Source organism: Grampus griseus, assembly GCF_964374135.1.
Source record: "Grampus griseus genome assembly, chromosome: 11".
Classification (NCBI taxonomy): Eukaryota; Metazoa; Chordata; class Mammalia; order Artiodactyla; family Delphinidae; genus Grampus; species Grampus griseus.
In genome coordinates, this window is record NC_139005.1 from 5,075,114 (window position 1) to 5,087,579 (window position 12,466).

A 12,466-nucleotide genomic window follows, 5' to 3' on the forward strand; every position below is an offset into this window, starting at 1 on the left:
CCAAAGGGTAGGAAGCGGTGGGGTGGGGAGGGAGTTCTAGATGATACTTGAGGGCAGAGGAAGAGAAATGAGGGCAAAAGGCTTTTCTCTGGACTGTGACCGTTTTTCCTCATAAAGGATCTGAGACTAGCACGTTATCCCATGCTGAGGATTAATGTCATTCTCAAGACTCTTGTCTGACCTTCATGAGAAATTTGTATTCATTTTAGGGGCTTGCAAGATAATAATCCCACCTTATCATGCTAAAGGAGTGCGTGCCCCTTCCCTGCCCTGTGCATTATTACACGATTTCATCACATTCACTGGCAAGGAAGAATGTCTTGCCCAGATCACTTCTGTTGAACTTCCCAGCTCTTTCTGCTATTGTGGTGGGAAGGAGGGCCGTTTTCATCCATCCACATATAAACACGGCTCTGGGCTTTAGGTAGACGATGGACTGTACACCTGTGAAGTAGCCACCTGCATTATTAATGAGCTCCCAGATGACATGGAAGGGGCCCTCTTCTGGACCACGCCCTGAGAGCACGGATGGAATGGGTTCCTCCACCATCCAATGGGAGCAGCCCCCAAGTCTCAGGAGATGAAGGGGAGGCTGCAGGTTCTGCCTGGACCATTTCAAGTTTCTGTGAGCATGTGTTCTCCTACAGTCACTGTTTCAGACCAGACTGTATTCATACCCAGGATAGTTCACAGAAAGCTATTAAACTGATCATCATTCAGACATTTTCCAAGCATCTATGAAGGGCCTACCATGTGCCAGAACATTTAAAGTGCTTTCATGATCAGTGCAGACAATGATGAGAGGCATGATGAGATGGGCGGTATGGACTGAAGTGTTTAGGGAAGTCTTCCTAACACAGTGGGAACCAACGTTCCGTTTAGAAGAGGGTAAACTTCATTTTCCCAAAGTCATCAAGAGCCTCAGCACCAAAGGTCCAGGTATATTTATCTTCTGTTGGTTCTCGGTCCTGAAACACCTTGTTAGATGTTTCCATAGCTTGAGACTATGGAGGAGAGGTCGCTGGGCTGGGATGATGACAGTGCTGGACTGCAGTCTGTCCTAGTTGTGGGCCTGGCTCTGCCACTGGCCGGCACGTGACTGTCGGGCAGTTGCCTACACTCTTATAACACATGTCAAGAGTCAAACTCCGGGCTTCCCTGGTGGCACAGTGGTTGAGAGTCTGCCTGTCGATGCGGGGGACACGGGTTCGTGCCCCGGTCCGGGAAGATCCCACATGCCGCGAAGCGGCTGGGCCCGTGAGCCATGGCCGCTGAGCCTGCGCGTCCGGAGCCTGTGCTCCGCAACGAGAGAGGCCACAACAGTGAGAGGCCCGTGTACCGCAAAAAAAAAAAAAAAAAAAAGAGTCAAACCCAAGGACCTATTGATTCCATCCCAAGATTATACCCGAAGGCATGTTTTCTCAGTCTTACCACCGTCGACACTTTGGACTGGATAGTATTTGCTGGAAAGATGTCCTGTAAGTAGGGTGCTTGGCAGCAACCCCAGCCTCTACCCACTAGATGACAGTAGCAACCCTGACAACAGCTTGTAATAATCACAGTCTTCAGACACCGCCACATGTCCCACCCCTGGTTGAGAACCACTGTCATAGGACATCCAATGAAAAATAGCTGCTTGAGCAGGGAGGCCTGAGGCAGCGTTCCTTATAATAGTAAAACATATTTAAACCATTTGCATCAACAGTAAGAGAAGTTAGGAAATTGTGGTACTTTCATCTGATGGCATAGTATGTAGTCATTAGAGACAAATAGATGAAATCATATACACAGTCATATAGAATCACATTGAACATAAAAGCAGAACATTAAATTATAAGTGCATAATGCAGGTGAGTAAACATTCTCTGAGTTATAAAATCTGAGGATGAGAAAGAACCTTGACAGTCACACAGCCAAACGACCTGCTCTTCTGATGCTCAGGTTCCGCTGGAGATAATCCTCACCAAGGAGGCGTAATCCCCTGCTTGATCCCTCTGTATTAGTCTCCTATAGCTGCTGCAAGAAATCACCACAATCTTGGAAACTTAAAACAACAGAAATGTATGCGCTCACAGTTTGGAGCCAGAAGTCTGAAATCAAGGTGTCAGCAGGCAGGTCCTCTCTCCCTCTGAAGGCTCTAGAGAGAACACTTCCTTGGCAATTCCAGCTTCTAGTGGCTCCTGGCATTCCTTGGCTTGTGGCCGCATCACTCCAGTCTCTGCTTTCTCCCCCATGTCTGGGTCCCATACCTCCCACTCCTTTCTCTTATCAGGACACCAGTCATTGGATTTAGGGCCTCCCTAAAGCCAGGATGATCTCAGCTTGAGATTCTTAACTTAATTACATCTGAAAAGACCCTATATGCAAATAAGGCACATTCACGGGTACTGAGGCTTAGGACGTGGATATATGTTTTGGTGGTGATGGCGGGGTGCATTTGAAACCGCAGTACTGACAAGTACTTCCTTCCTCCTGAAGAGGGTCTTCCATTCTTGGACAGCTTTGAAGGAGAACGTCCTTCCTCGTGTTGTATAAACATCCTCATGAATGCACAGTCATTAGACACGCTGGAGAAATGTAAGCAGCTGGAGTAGGTGGATGTTGGGACTGAAGGATTCATTTTTCTTTAGCCATACATTTTTCTAATTAAAAAATAAAAACCTGCTTTATCTTTCCTCATAGAATCCAGTCTTATAGCATATGTGAAATAGCTTTGTACAAAGGAACACAAGGACGCTCACCAATGACGTCCCCCTCATTCTGCTGACACTCACCTGTTCGGTGTGCTCTACCTGATAAGCCTGTACTTGGAGCACTGACAATGGAGGGTCATCGAAATGTACTTTTTGGAAGAAGATAATGTTTACTATTGTAAAACCTCATGAAATCCTGTTTGCTATTTTTAAAAATTCTTCATGAAAAAAACCACAGAACTTGGGTGAATTTACTTTTTATTATTATCTTTATTGTTGGAATGACATGGCTGGGAACATCCTACATTTTTTGTGCTTAAGGTTTCAAAGAGCATCCTTCCAGGGGGATGTGATGGTCAAAGGCCACCCATCCCTGAGAGCAAATCAGTCAAGTATCACCCCGTTTCCCATCACACAAGAACCAGCCACTTTTTTCTCTCCTTTCACTCTTCTCTCCCTTCCTTTTATTTACCTTTCTCTGCCTTTCTCTGGTTGACCCTTACTCCCCCACCAATTTCTCTTTCATCCTCTCCCTCTTCCGCCTCACTCCTCCCCCTCCGCTTCCCTTCTCAGCTCCACTTTCCCTCCCCCAACCCTTTCCGCACAAACACATGTCAGACATCTGCGTCCCAGCACAGAGAGGCAGCTCCTCCAAGCCGTGAGGGGCTGGCTGGACACCTCACTTGGATACTGCAGAGCCTCTGAAATATTCCCCGAATCCCTCTCCTGACACATGAAACACACTTATGCTAACGCAGGCCTTCTTGTCCACTTACCCAGGTGCACTCAGTGACCACTGCCCACGGCTTTCAGGACACCTCCCACCCTATGGCCACATGGAAGGCAGCACCAGAGCCCAGGACTCAGGGCCTGCTTAGGCCAATCACAAATGTAAGACATCACTACCCGCAGGGATTGGCGGTGAGCCCTGAAGGTGGCCAGCAAGGAGGGGCTCCAGCCACCAGCAGCCATTGCACCAGCCAGCCAGGAACACTTGAACCCTTAGCTCTCTGAAAGCCAGGAACCAAAGTTTTCTTTTGGCCAAGGTTATTAAAACTTTTCGTTTACTTACAGACATGTGACCATGGCCATCTGCTAAGGGTCTTTTAGCTAAGGGTTTCTGAACACAGGGTACTGGGTCAAACTGCGGTGACAGCAACTGGTCTTGAAAATCAGGAGAGGAGATGCCACTACTATTTCAGTTAGTCTGGAACCAGACACTGTTTCAATTGGTAAAGAAATAGGTCCCTCACTCACTCACTCACCCCCCAGCCGGCCAAAAGTCTAGTTCCAGCGGGTGGAACCATGGGGTAAGTTTTCAGGGTTCGGGCCTTTTTCCTTCATCCCTATAAAGAACAAGGACCATCCCTTCCTTCTCGACCCCTTGCCAGACTGTTGTGAAAAGCAAATAAGACAGTGGATGGTAAAGCACTAGGAGATGCCGTAGCCACACAGCTGTTGACTGGGGTGAAAGGGGAGGAGATGTATCTCAGAGCTTCTGGTCTCCGCTCTCCTTCCTCAAGCTCCCTGGAGTAGGCTGAGTAGCGACCTCCAAAGATCTGTCCACCCAGAAACTGTGAATGTGACCTTATTTGGAAAAAGGGTTTTTACAGATGCAATAAGGTTGAAGATCTGAGGGCAAGGTCTTCCTGGGTTAGGATGGGCCCTAATTCCAATGACATATGTTCTTATAAGAGATGAGAAGGGGTGGAGACACAGAGGTATGGCCACGTGAAGACGGAGGCAGAGATCCCAGGGAGGCTGCCACGAGCCATGGAATTCCTGGAGCCACTGGAAGCTGGAAGACGCAAGGAAGGATTCTCCCCTAGAACCTTCAGAGAGAACCTTGATTTCAGACTTCTAGCTTCCAGAACCAGAAGAGAATCCATTTCTGCTCTTTTAATCCACTGAATCTGTGGTCATGCGTATGGCGGCCCTAGGAAACTAATATGCTAACAAAACCTGGCATATTGGTGGAGAATTTCAGTCTCACTAAAACCCGCCAACATGCCTATATGCTGTCATGGCACAGATCTGGGTTTCAGATAGACCTGGATTTGAATCTCAGCTTTCCTGCTTTGCAGCTGAATGTCTTGGGCAGGTATATAACCTCTCAGGTCACAAGGTCCTCAGCCGCAGAAATCAGAGGGTAAGACCTCCCTTCCCAGGGTGTTAGGAAGAGCAAGTGAAATGAGGTCCAGAGGGCTAGTTTTCTGCACCGTCCCCTTCAACCACCTCTCTTCTTCTCCCTGCTCAGAAAGTGCTGGTGGTTCTTTCTGGTGTTCTGTAAAATTAAGCCCAAACTCCATAGCGTATGATAAGGATCCTTCATACTTTGCCTGCTACTCACCCACCTGCCAGTCATTTTTTTCTATCAAATTCTCCCTAAAAACCTCCACTCTTGGTAATAACTTTTCCCTGAAGCAGTCTTCTGCCTAACTCCCCAAATCTTTATGCACGCTCTCTACCCATGCCTCCCCCAAGCCAGCTCCACCCACCCTCCCTCAAGCATCCTTCCTGCATCTCTTCCTGTGTTTCTGGGCCAGGGCACTGAACCCTCCAAATCCAGCCATAGAGCACTAAGCTTGGGGTGATAGAGAAGACAACAGTGATCGGCTTCTGGGGTCCTCAACCCCATTCATTCCTCATCATCCTCCACTCATATCCCCTAACTTGCTTTTTCCAGGTATTAATTTACTCTTAACACCTCCCCTCCACCCACCACACCACCACACAGCTCATTCACATCGTGGCGTAAAACAATGATCACAGCTTAAATTATTGCTTCCCACAAGGGACTCAAAATCCTAAGCCTAAGTAATGAATTTCACGCGTCATCAAACGTGGAGATGCCAGGTCCAAGGGGGAGACTGGAAGGACTTTCTTAAGTGGCACCAACGCCTCTGCCCTGGGCTGGACCAGCTGTTGGGATGGGTGTGCTACAGGGACTCCCCCCACCTCACCTCCATCTCTGTTGCCTGGTGTATCTGCCTTATTCTGAGATCCAACACCACCAGGGGTTTTCTCTCCCTGACTCCTTTTCTCGGTCCCCACCCAGCTTTTTCCTTCCTCTTTCTTCCTGCTACCTCAAGTTCTAATTGCTCCCTGGGGGGAACCATCCATCTTGTTCTCTAGGTATTCAATTAGAGCAGACCTCAGCCGCCCGTCTAGCCCCATCCCTCCCTCCCTCCCTTCCTCCCACCCTGCCCGCCCCCAGTGTCACCCTGCAGGAAGCAATATATAACACTCTCCATCCACTATTGGCTACCCGCCATCCCAGCCTCAGTCCCCATTAACTCTGCCAAAGCAAATGAATAAATAAATCTCCGAGGGGGGAAAGGGAGAGGAGGAAAAGCTGGTTCAGAGCTAATGAAGGTCATTCTCAGGCAGGCCTCCCACTCCCATTTCTATGCAAGGAGCCCAGGACTGGGGACAGAGCTTTGTCCTCAGACAAGAAGCCGTGTGTGCCTGTCCATGGTGTGTGCCCCGGCTCAGTTCCAGGAGCATGGGGTATCGTCAGAGCTCTGCTGTCCCTGATCACCTTACTTTGATCTTCACACACCACGAGGTCTTGGGGCAGAAAGCCACAGTGCCTCTTGTCCAGCTCAGATAAAGACTAAAATGACCTGTGTGCACGTGACACGGTGAAGTTGGCCACTGCAGGTGGGCATATGGACAGTATTATCGTTGATCGAGGGATGGGAACAATCTCACCCAAGACTGGAGATGATGGTGAAGGCGTACCTACATGTTCCTACTCTGATTTTTATTCATTGACAGTCATATTTCTCAGAAAGGGAGACACATACCTCAGAAAGTGCCTGGCTTTATGCCAGGAGGTAAATGAAACCAAGGTATAAATGAGACACGTTTTCCTGGATGGTCAATTTCACTTGATTATAAGTAATTGGAGACATAATTTAATATTAATAATATTAATCTCATTACAATAGACATTATATACACATACATGTATATTACACATAAATACAGGTATATATTATGGAATAGAAAAAAAATTCACATTAGCTTTTATGAGAAAACAAAGGACAGAGTAATTTCGAGCCTGTTTTCCCTATCGTATGTGTCCCCTGGGGTACCCTATCACTCTCCCCGGACTTAGGGTCATTCCTTGATGAGTATAATTTAAGCAGCTCTGCCCACAGTATCCCTGAATTGATCTGGTGAACAGACTTTCACCCCCAAAGAGCCCCTCAGCGAGGGATTCTCAATGTGCCTGCGTAACCTGCATGTAGAATGATCACCCAGAGCCCCAGGGTGGGTCTGACTTAATTTTGTTGCCCCTTGGCCACCATACTTGTTTCAAAATCTTCGCCCGTTCTGCTGATCACCTTAGTTCATCGCTTCAACTAGTCCTTCTCTTCGTCTCTCCCATGTCAGTTGCAGGTACCACCATCCACCAAGTCTCTCAACCAGAAACCTGGGAGAGTCATTTCTTTCTTAACTCAGTTCAGGATCCCGTCCCCTCCACCATCTCCGATCCAATCCATCACTCAACCCCAAATGGATCACAAATCCACAACACTCCACCCCCACTCCCCACTCCGTCGTCCAAGCCACCATCATTTCTCACCTGAACCATTACAATAGCTTCTCAACCTTTTTCTCTCTTGATTCTCCCCTTCCATTTTCCACAACAGGGGTCTTAGTAAAATACAAATAATTCATTTCACTCCTGCCAATGTCCCCGTGGAGTAAGATAAAGCTCCAACCTCCTTAACACAGTCTCCAAGGCTCCGCCTGGTCTGACCTGGGGCTTCCAGAGCATCCTTATCTCCTATGGGATTTCCCCACCCGCCAAACTCCAGCTAAGCTGGTCCCCTGCCTGTGCCTTGAACATGCCAAGTTCCTGCTTGCGTCAAGGCCTTTCCAGGCTGGTCCCTCTCCCTGGAGACTTCAGCCCACACTCTTTTCATGCCTCCTGTTCACATTTCATAGCACAGCTGAGATGATGCTTATTCTGAGAAGTCTTCCCAGGTCATTGTGTCTAAAGTAAGTGCTTCCTCCCGTCGTTTTCTCTTATGGCATTTTCTTTATAGTATATATTTACTACCAGTCTTAGTTGTGGAATTATAGGTTGTCGTTACAGAGTTAAGGACCATCTCCTTCTCTAGTTTATAAGCTCCTTAAAAATCAGACACTATGTCCAATTCTCTCAGGATCGAATAAGCAAGTGAGTAACCTCAAACCTGCTCCCTAGAAGGTGTCCAATCTTTTCTTCCTTCGTGAATGAATGACTGAATAATCTCTCCGTGAATGCCGCCTTGGATTGCTCGTACATTAAGTATAATTAACAGAACGGTGGGGAGTGGATATATTCCTTGTTTGACTGAGTGTTTTAGGTTGCCTGGGCCGTCCTGTCACATAGGAGTTCCCAGCTTGGAATTCAAATGGTAGGGAAGAAGGAAGTATAGCATAAAAATTAAGATCACGAACTTTAAGTGTCAGCTAGATTTGAGCACCAGTCTTGGCTCTCCCTTACCAGCTAGTGGTAATCCCAGCCTGTTTCCTTATGCAGAATGCAGGAATAATAATAGGACATATGTTGTAGGTTCTTATGAGCATTAAATAGGACAATAGGCATCAACGACTTAGCCTAGACTTTGCCCTTCAGTATGTAGTCGATCAAGGTGCACTATTCTGATTTCTCTTCTTCATAGCAAGGCTCAGAGTGGAACCTGGTTTTTTAGCCCTTGTGCCCAAGACTGCTAACTGTCCCCAGCATTTATTTTCCCTTCTTTCTTTTAATAATAGAACCACTCTTCAACTCGCAAACAAAATTAACTACACGCACACCCACTCATTTACAAACTATATTTCTCAGGATTTCACAGATCGAGGGAGCCTTATGACTTACATTCTTGCCAGTAAGAAAAAGTGACAGGTTGTGAATTGCATGTCACTTGCTTAAAGGCAATTGCTTGCTTCTCACACCCTAGGGAATAGAGCCACAGCATGAAGGGAATCTAGGTTCCTGTACGACCTCTAAGAGCAAGGCTTCCTGCCTGTCTGAGCTGCTCACCTCAGACTGTTAGGAAAGAGAGAACAAACTTCTATCTCATTTAAGAGACTGTGTTTTCAGGTTGCCTTGTGATAGCAAATGTCCTAACGTATGTGGCTTGTTAGGAAGAGAGCTAAGAACATCAGTGCTGAGACTCACAATTCTGTCAACCTAATTCTCACTCTCCAATTGTGGTGACTGACGTGGAAGGCAGGCGATGTTCCTGCTGAGGTCGGCCTAAAGAATATCTATCCACTTTAATATCCTCTCATCGATCCATCACCAGGTACCGGAGTCCTCACTCCATCATAGCCACTGCAAGACCTTGGCCAAGTCGTCCAATTTCTGACCCTCTGTCTGCACGTCTTTAAGAGCGTGCAGTATATTCTTAGATAACAGGAGATGTACGAGCATCATATGAGAACAGTAAACTGAGACGTACCAAGTGTGAGGCATGATGCGACACTTGTCACCCAGTCCTTGGCCCCAGTCCTCAGAGACTCTTGTGGAGCCCCATGTTTATAAACCAGTCTCAGCTGAGCTGGGTGGTCCTTCAGGATAGAGGAAAGGCAATGTTTATCCTTCAGTGTAGGGGATAAGCCATGTTTGCACACTTACTGTTATGCCAACTTTCTTAATGAGGATGTCGTCTCGGAGCGCATCGTACGGTGAGCATGTAAAGCGGCTCCTGGAACACATCTTCCAGGTTAAGAACCAAGGTCTGAGATGTTCCTGGGGAGGACAAGCGAATAGAAGGAACAGAGGGGCAGGGAAAGCTTAGCTCCTGCACCAGGAATCACAAAAGCTGGGATTCAGTCCCAGCCCCGACACGGAGTCACTCTGTGACCCTTCCTTGGGCACGTCATCCGTTCTGGAAAGGGACTGGGTTGGATCTGGTTATTCAGCATTGCCTTTCTGAAAAGTCCTTTCTCAAAATCTGTGATTCTAGGCACTGTGGACCAAAGGACAAGGACACCAGGGAGTGAGGGTGAAGAGAGAGGAACTCCAACAGGTAGGAATCAATTGGTTCCTTTGCTCCTTTATTCCTTCTTTCAGCAAGATGTCACCGAACCCCTGCTCCAGGAGGGGCACTATGGAGACCAGAAAGACAGAACTGCCTGCTGTCCTAAGTCTGAGCTGGGAGGAGCACTATCTGTCTGGCACCCAATGAAGCCAAATAGTGTGCACCGTGTAGTTAACTTAGGGCGGAGCTGGCAGCAGCCAGACAGAGGGCTGAGAGCTGCATTCGCTGACTCATTCATTCACTTCTCCCTGCTTTTCAATGTGACCTTTAAGCAATGGTAGCTCAGATAAGGGTCCTGAGGAGAATCACCAAAGTTTGAAAATAAACAATGAAGACAAACCTCACCCTCTGGAATTCCAAAGGCCACAGAATTGTTGTGCCGGGAGCATATCAGGCAGCAACACAAACTAGAAATGGGAGCTGCTGCCTGAGATCCGTCACCAGCTGCAGTATCCGTGTCACTTTGAGCAAAGAGCCTGCCCTCTCTGAGCCTTCGTTTCCCCTTCTTTAAAGACTAGGGTTGAACTGGATTGTCACCAGTGACTCTCCTCGGTCCGATGTTGCCCTAGTCTGTCCCCGACTTTATTCCATAAGGTGGTGTTTATTCCCTTCTCATGACACGGCACAATGAAGACCCCCAGAGCCCAATGCAACACCTCTGTTCCCCCCGCCTGGCTCGTTAAATTAGTGAGGCCGTGCAGCCCTCACTGGAGGGAAACTGATGGGGGGGATTCCCAAGTGCATTTCCAAGATGATGAGCCCATCATCACCCTTGGCTGGATTCTGCAGCCCTCCGGAATGTTCTCTGAGTTGTGATTAAGCATGAAGTAAAGAAGTCCAGCTATGGAGAGAACAAGCCTGAAGCTTCCCTTGACAGAAAATGCTTCTCAACTAAGGGCTCTTTTACTGTTTGATGCAAGGAAGTGCACTGACTCTTTGACTCGTTTTTTTCCAACTCCATAATCATGTTTGAATTACAGAAAGCTACACAAGCAAATCTGAACAATGTCTCAAGGTTCACCGGGCACCGATCAGTAGTTCAGAGTGTACGTGCTAGAGGCCGCATAGGCACACTTGGCAATGGCCTTTGAGAACCCAAAGAGGCAGCCATGATGTAAAGAAGGAGAGGCCAGTGTGGCTTAAGTCAATTCTCAGGACTGAAACGTGGAAGATACAGGAACTGATAGTTACTGAAAACCTACTGTGTTCTGTGATAAACACTTCATAGGTATTTTCTCTTTTTTTACAAAACACACATAGGTACACACCAACTCTTTGAAGTAGGTGTAATTATCTCCATTTCAGAGACGGTGGGAAACAGGCCTTAGAGAGGTGAGGGAGTTTACTCAGACTAGAACACTGAAATCCAAGTCTTACTAATTCGGAAGTTTGAGTTGTTCAAAAAACCAGTGGTTTCCAAATTGCCTGAGTTGGGGAGAGACCCTTTAAAATATTGCCCTTTTTCTTTGCACGTCTATAGGATGCTAGGTTTTTAAAAATCAGTCCTACCACTAATGCTTGGGACCCATGAATCTGGAGGAACTGCAGGATCCTTGTATTAGCTGTGCAAAAAAAAAACCCAAACAAAAACACACAAACAGGGCTTCCTGAGCCCAGGTAAGAAAGTGGCAAGAAGTACAGAAGTGGAGTATAAGACCTACATGACATAGGGCATGCTTTGACCCAGGAGACTTCAAATTGGAGCCTAAATTTGATTCTTTCTTCTCTAGCCATTTATGTCTAAGAATAACAGATTTGGACTTTTCTATATCTCCAAGAAGATGTCAGAAGCTCCTTGAGAAACTCAAAACCAAGCTGCTTTGTGAATAAATATATGCTGAGTGAATGAATGACCATAAGCCATTCATTCTAGGCTTATTAATTAATGTCACCTCATTCATCAGCTGCATTGTCCAATAGGGGACCCGTTGTCTTCAGCTCTGGATGGCTTACATGGGTTTGAGGTTGTTAGTCTCCATGCACCGAAAGACGAGCAGAGACACAGTGTTGCTTTCTTGCAGAGTTGTACACTGAGGTGCTGGGAATCAGAATCTAAATGAGTTATCGACTGGATACGTAATGGTCAGATTGATCCATATGTAAATTATAGCATTGCATAGAGCTCTAAGAGAACAGGTTTTCCAAAGTAGATAAGATGTCCCCTCACTATACTAAAGACTTAAATCTAATAAGGCTTCTCGCCAAACCCTTATCAAAGGAGAAATTCTGCAGCAAGCTGTCTATAGCCCAACGTGCCAAGCAGAGTCAGCTTAAAATACAGGAAACACCTGTGGCGTCATCTAAGGAATCCCCTTCCCCTTAAAATAGTCTCTTCCCCATTGGCCTTCTGGCAAGACTTGGCATGCCACCATTCATTTCTTTGGGCTAATACATTTCTTTTTCTGGAATCGGTGCAATTGACATGACAAGAGCTGAGATTGGGCAGTTCTGGTAGGATCGATAAAGAATTAGCAGCCCAGAGCATGAGACCCTGTTTACTTATTTATTTGTGTGTTTGATTATTTGCAGCACCATGCAGCATGCGGGATCTTAGTTCTCCCACCAGAGAGCGAACCCGTGCCCCCTGCAGGGGAAGTGCAGAGTCTTAACCACTGGACCGCCAGAGAAGTCCTGAGACCCTGTTTAAAGGCAAGCTTGGGAGAAGACACCCTGCCAGGCAGGTGCAAGCTTGACAACTGCTATCAAGAAAAGGGAGTAGAGGGGCTT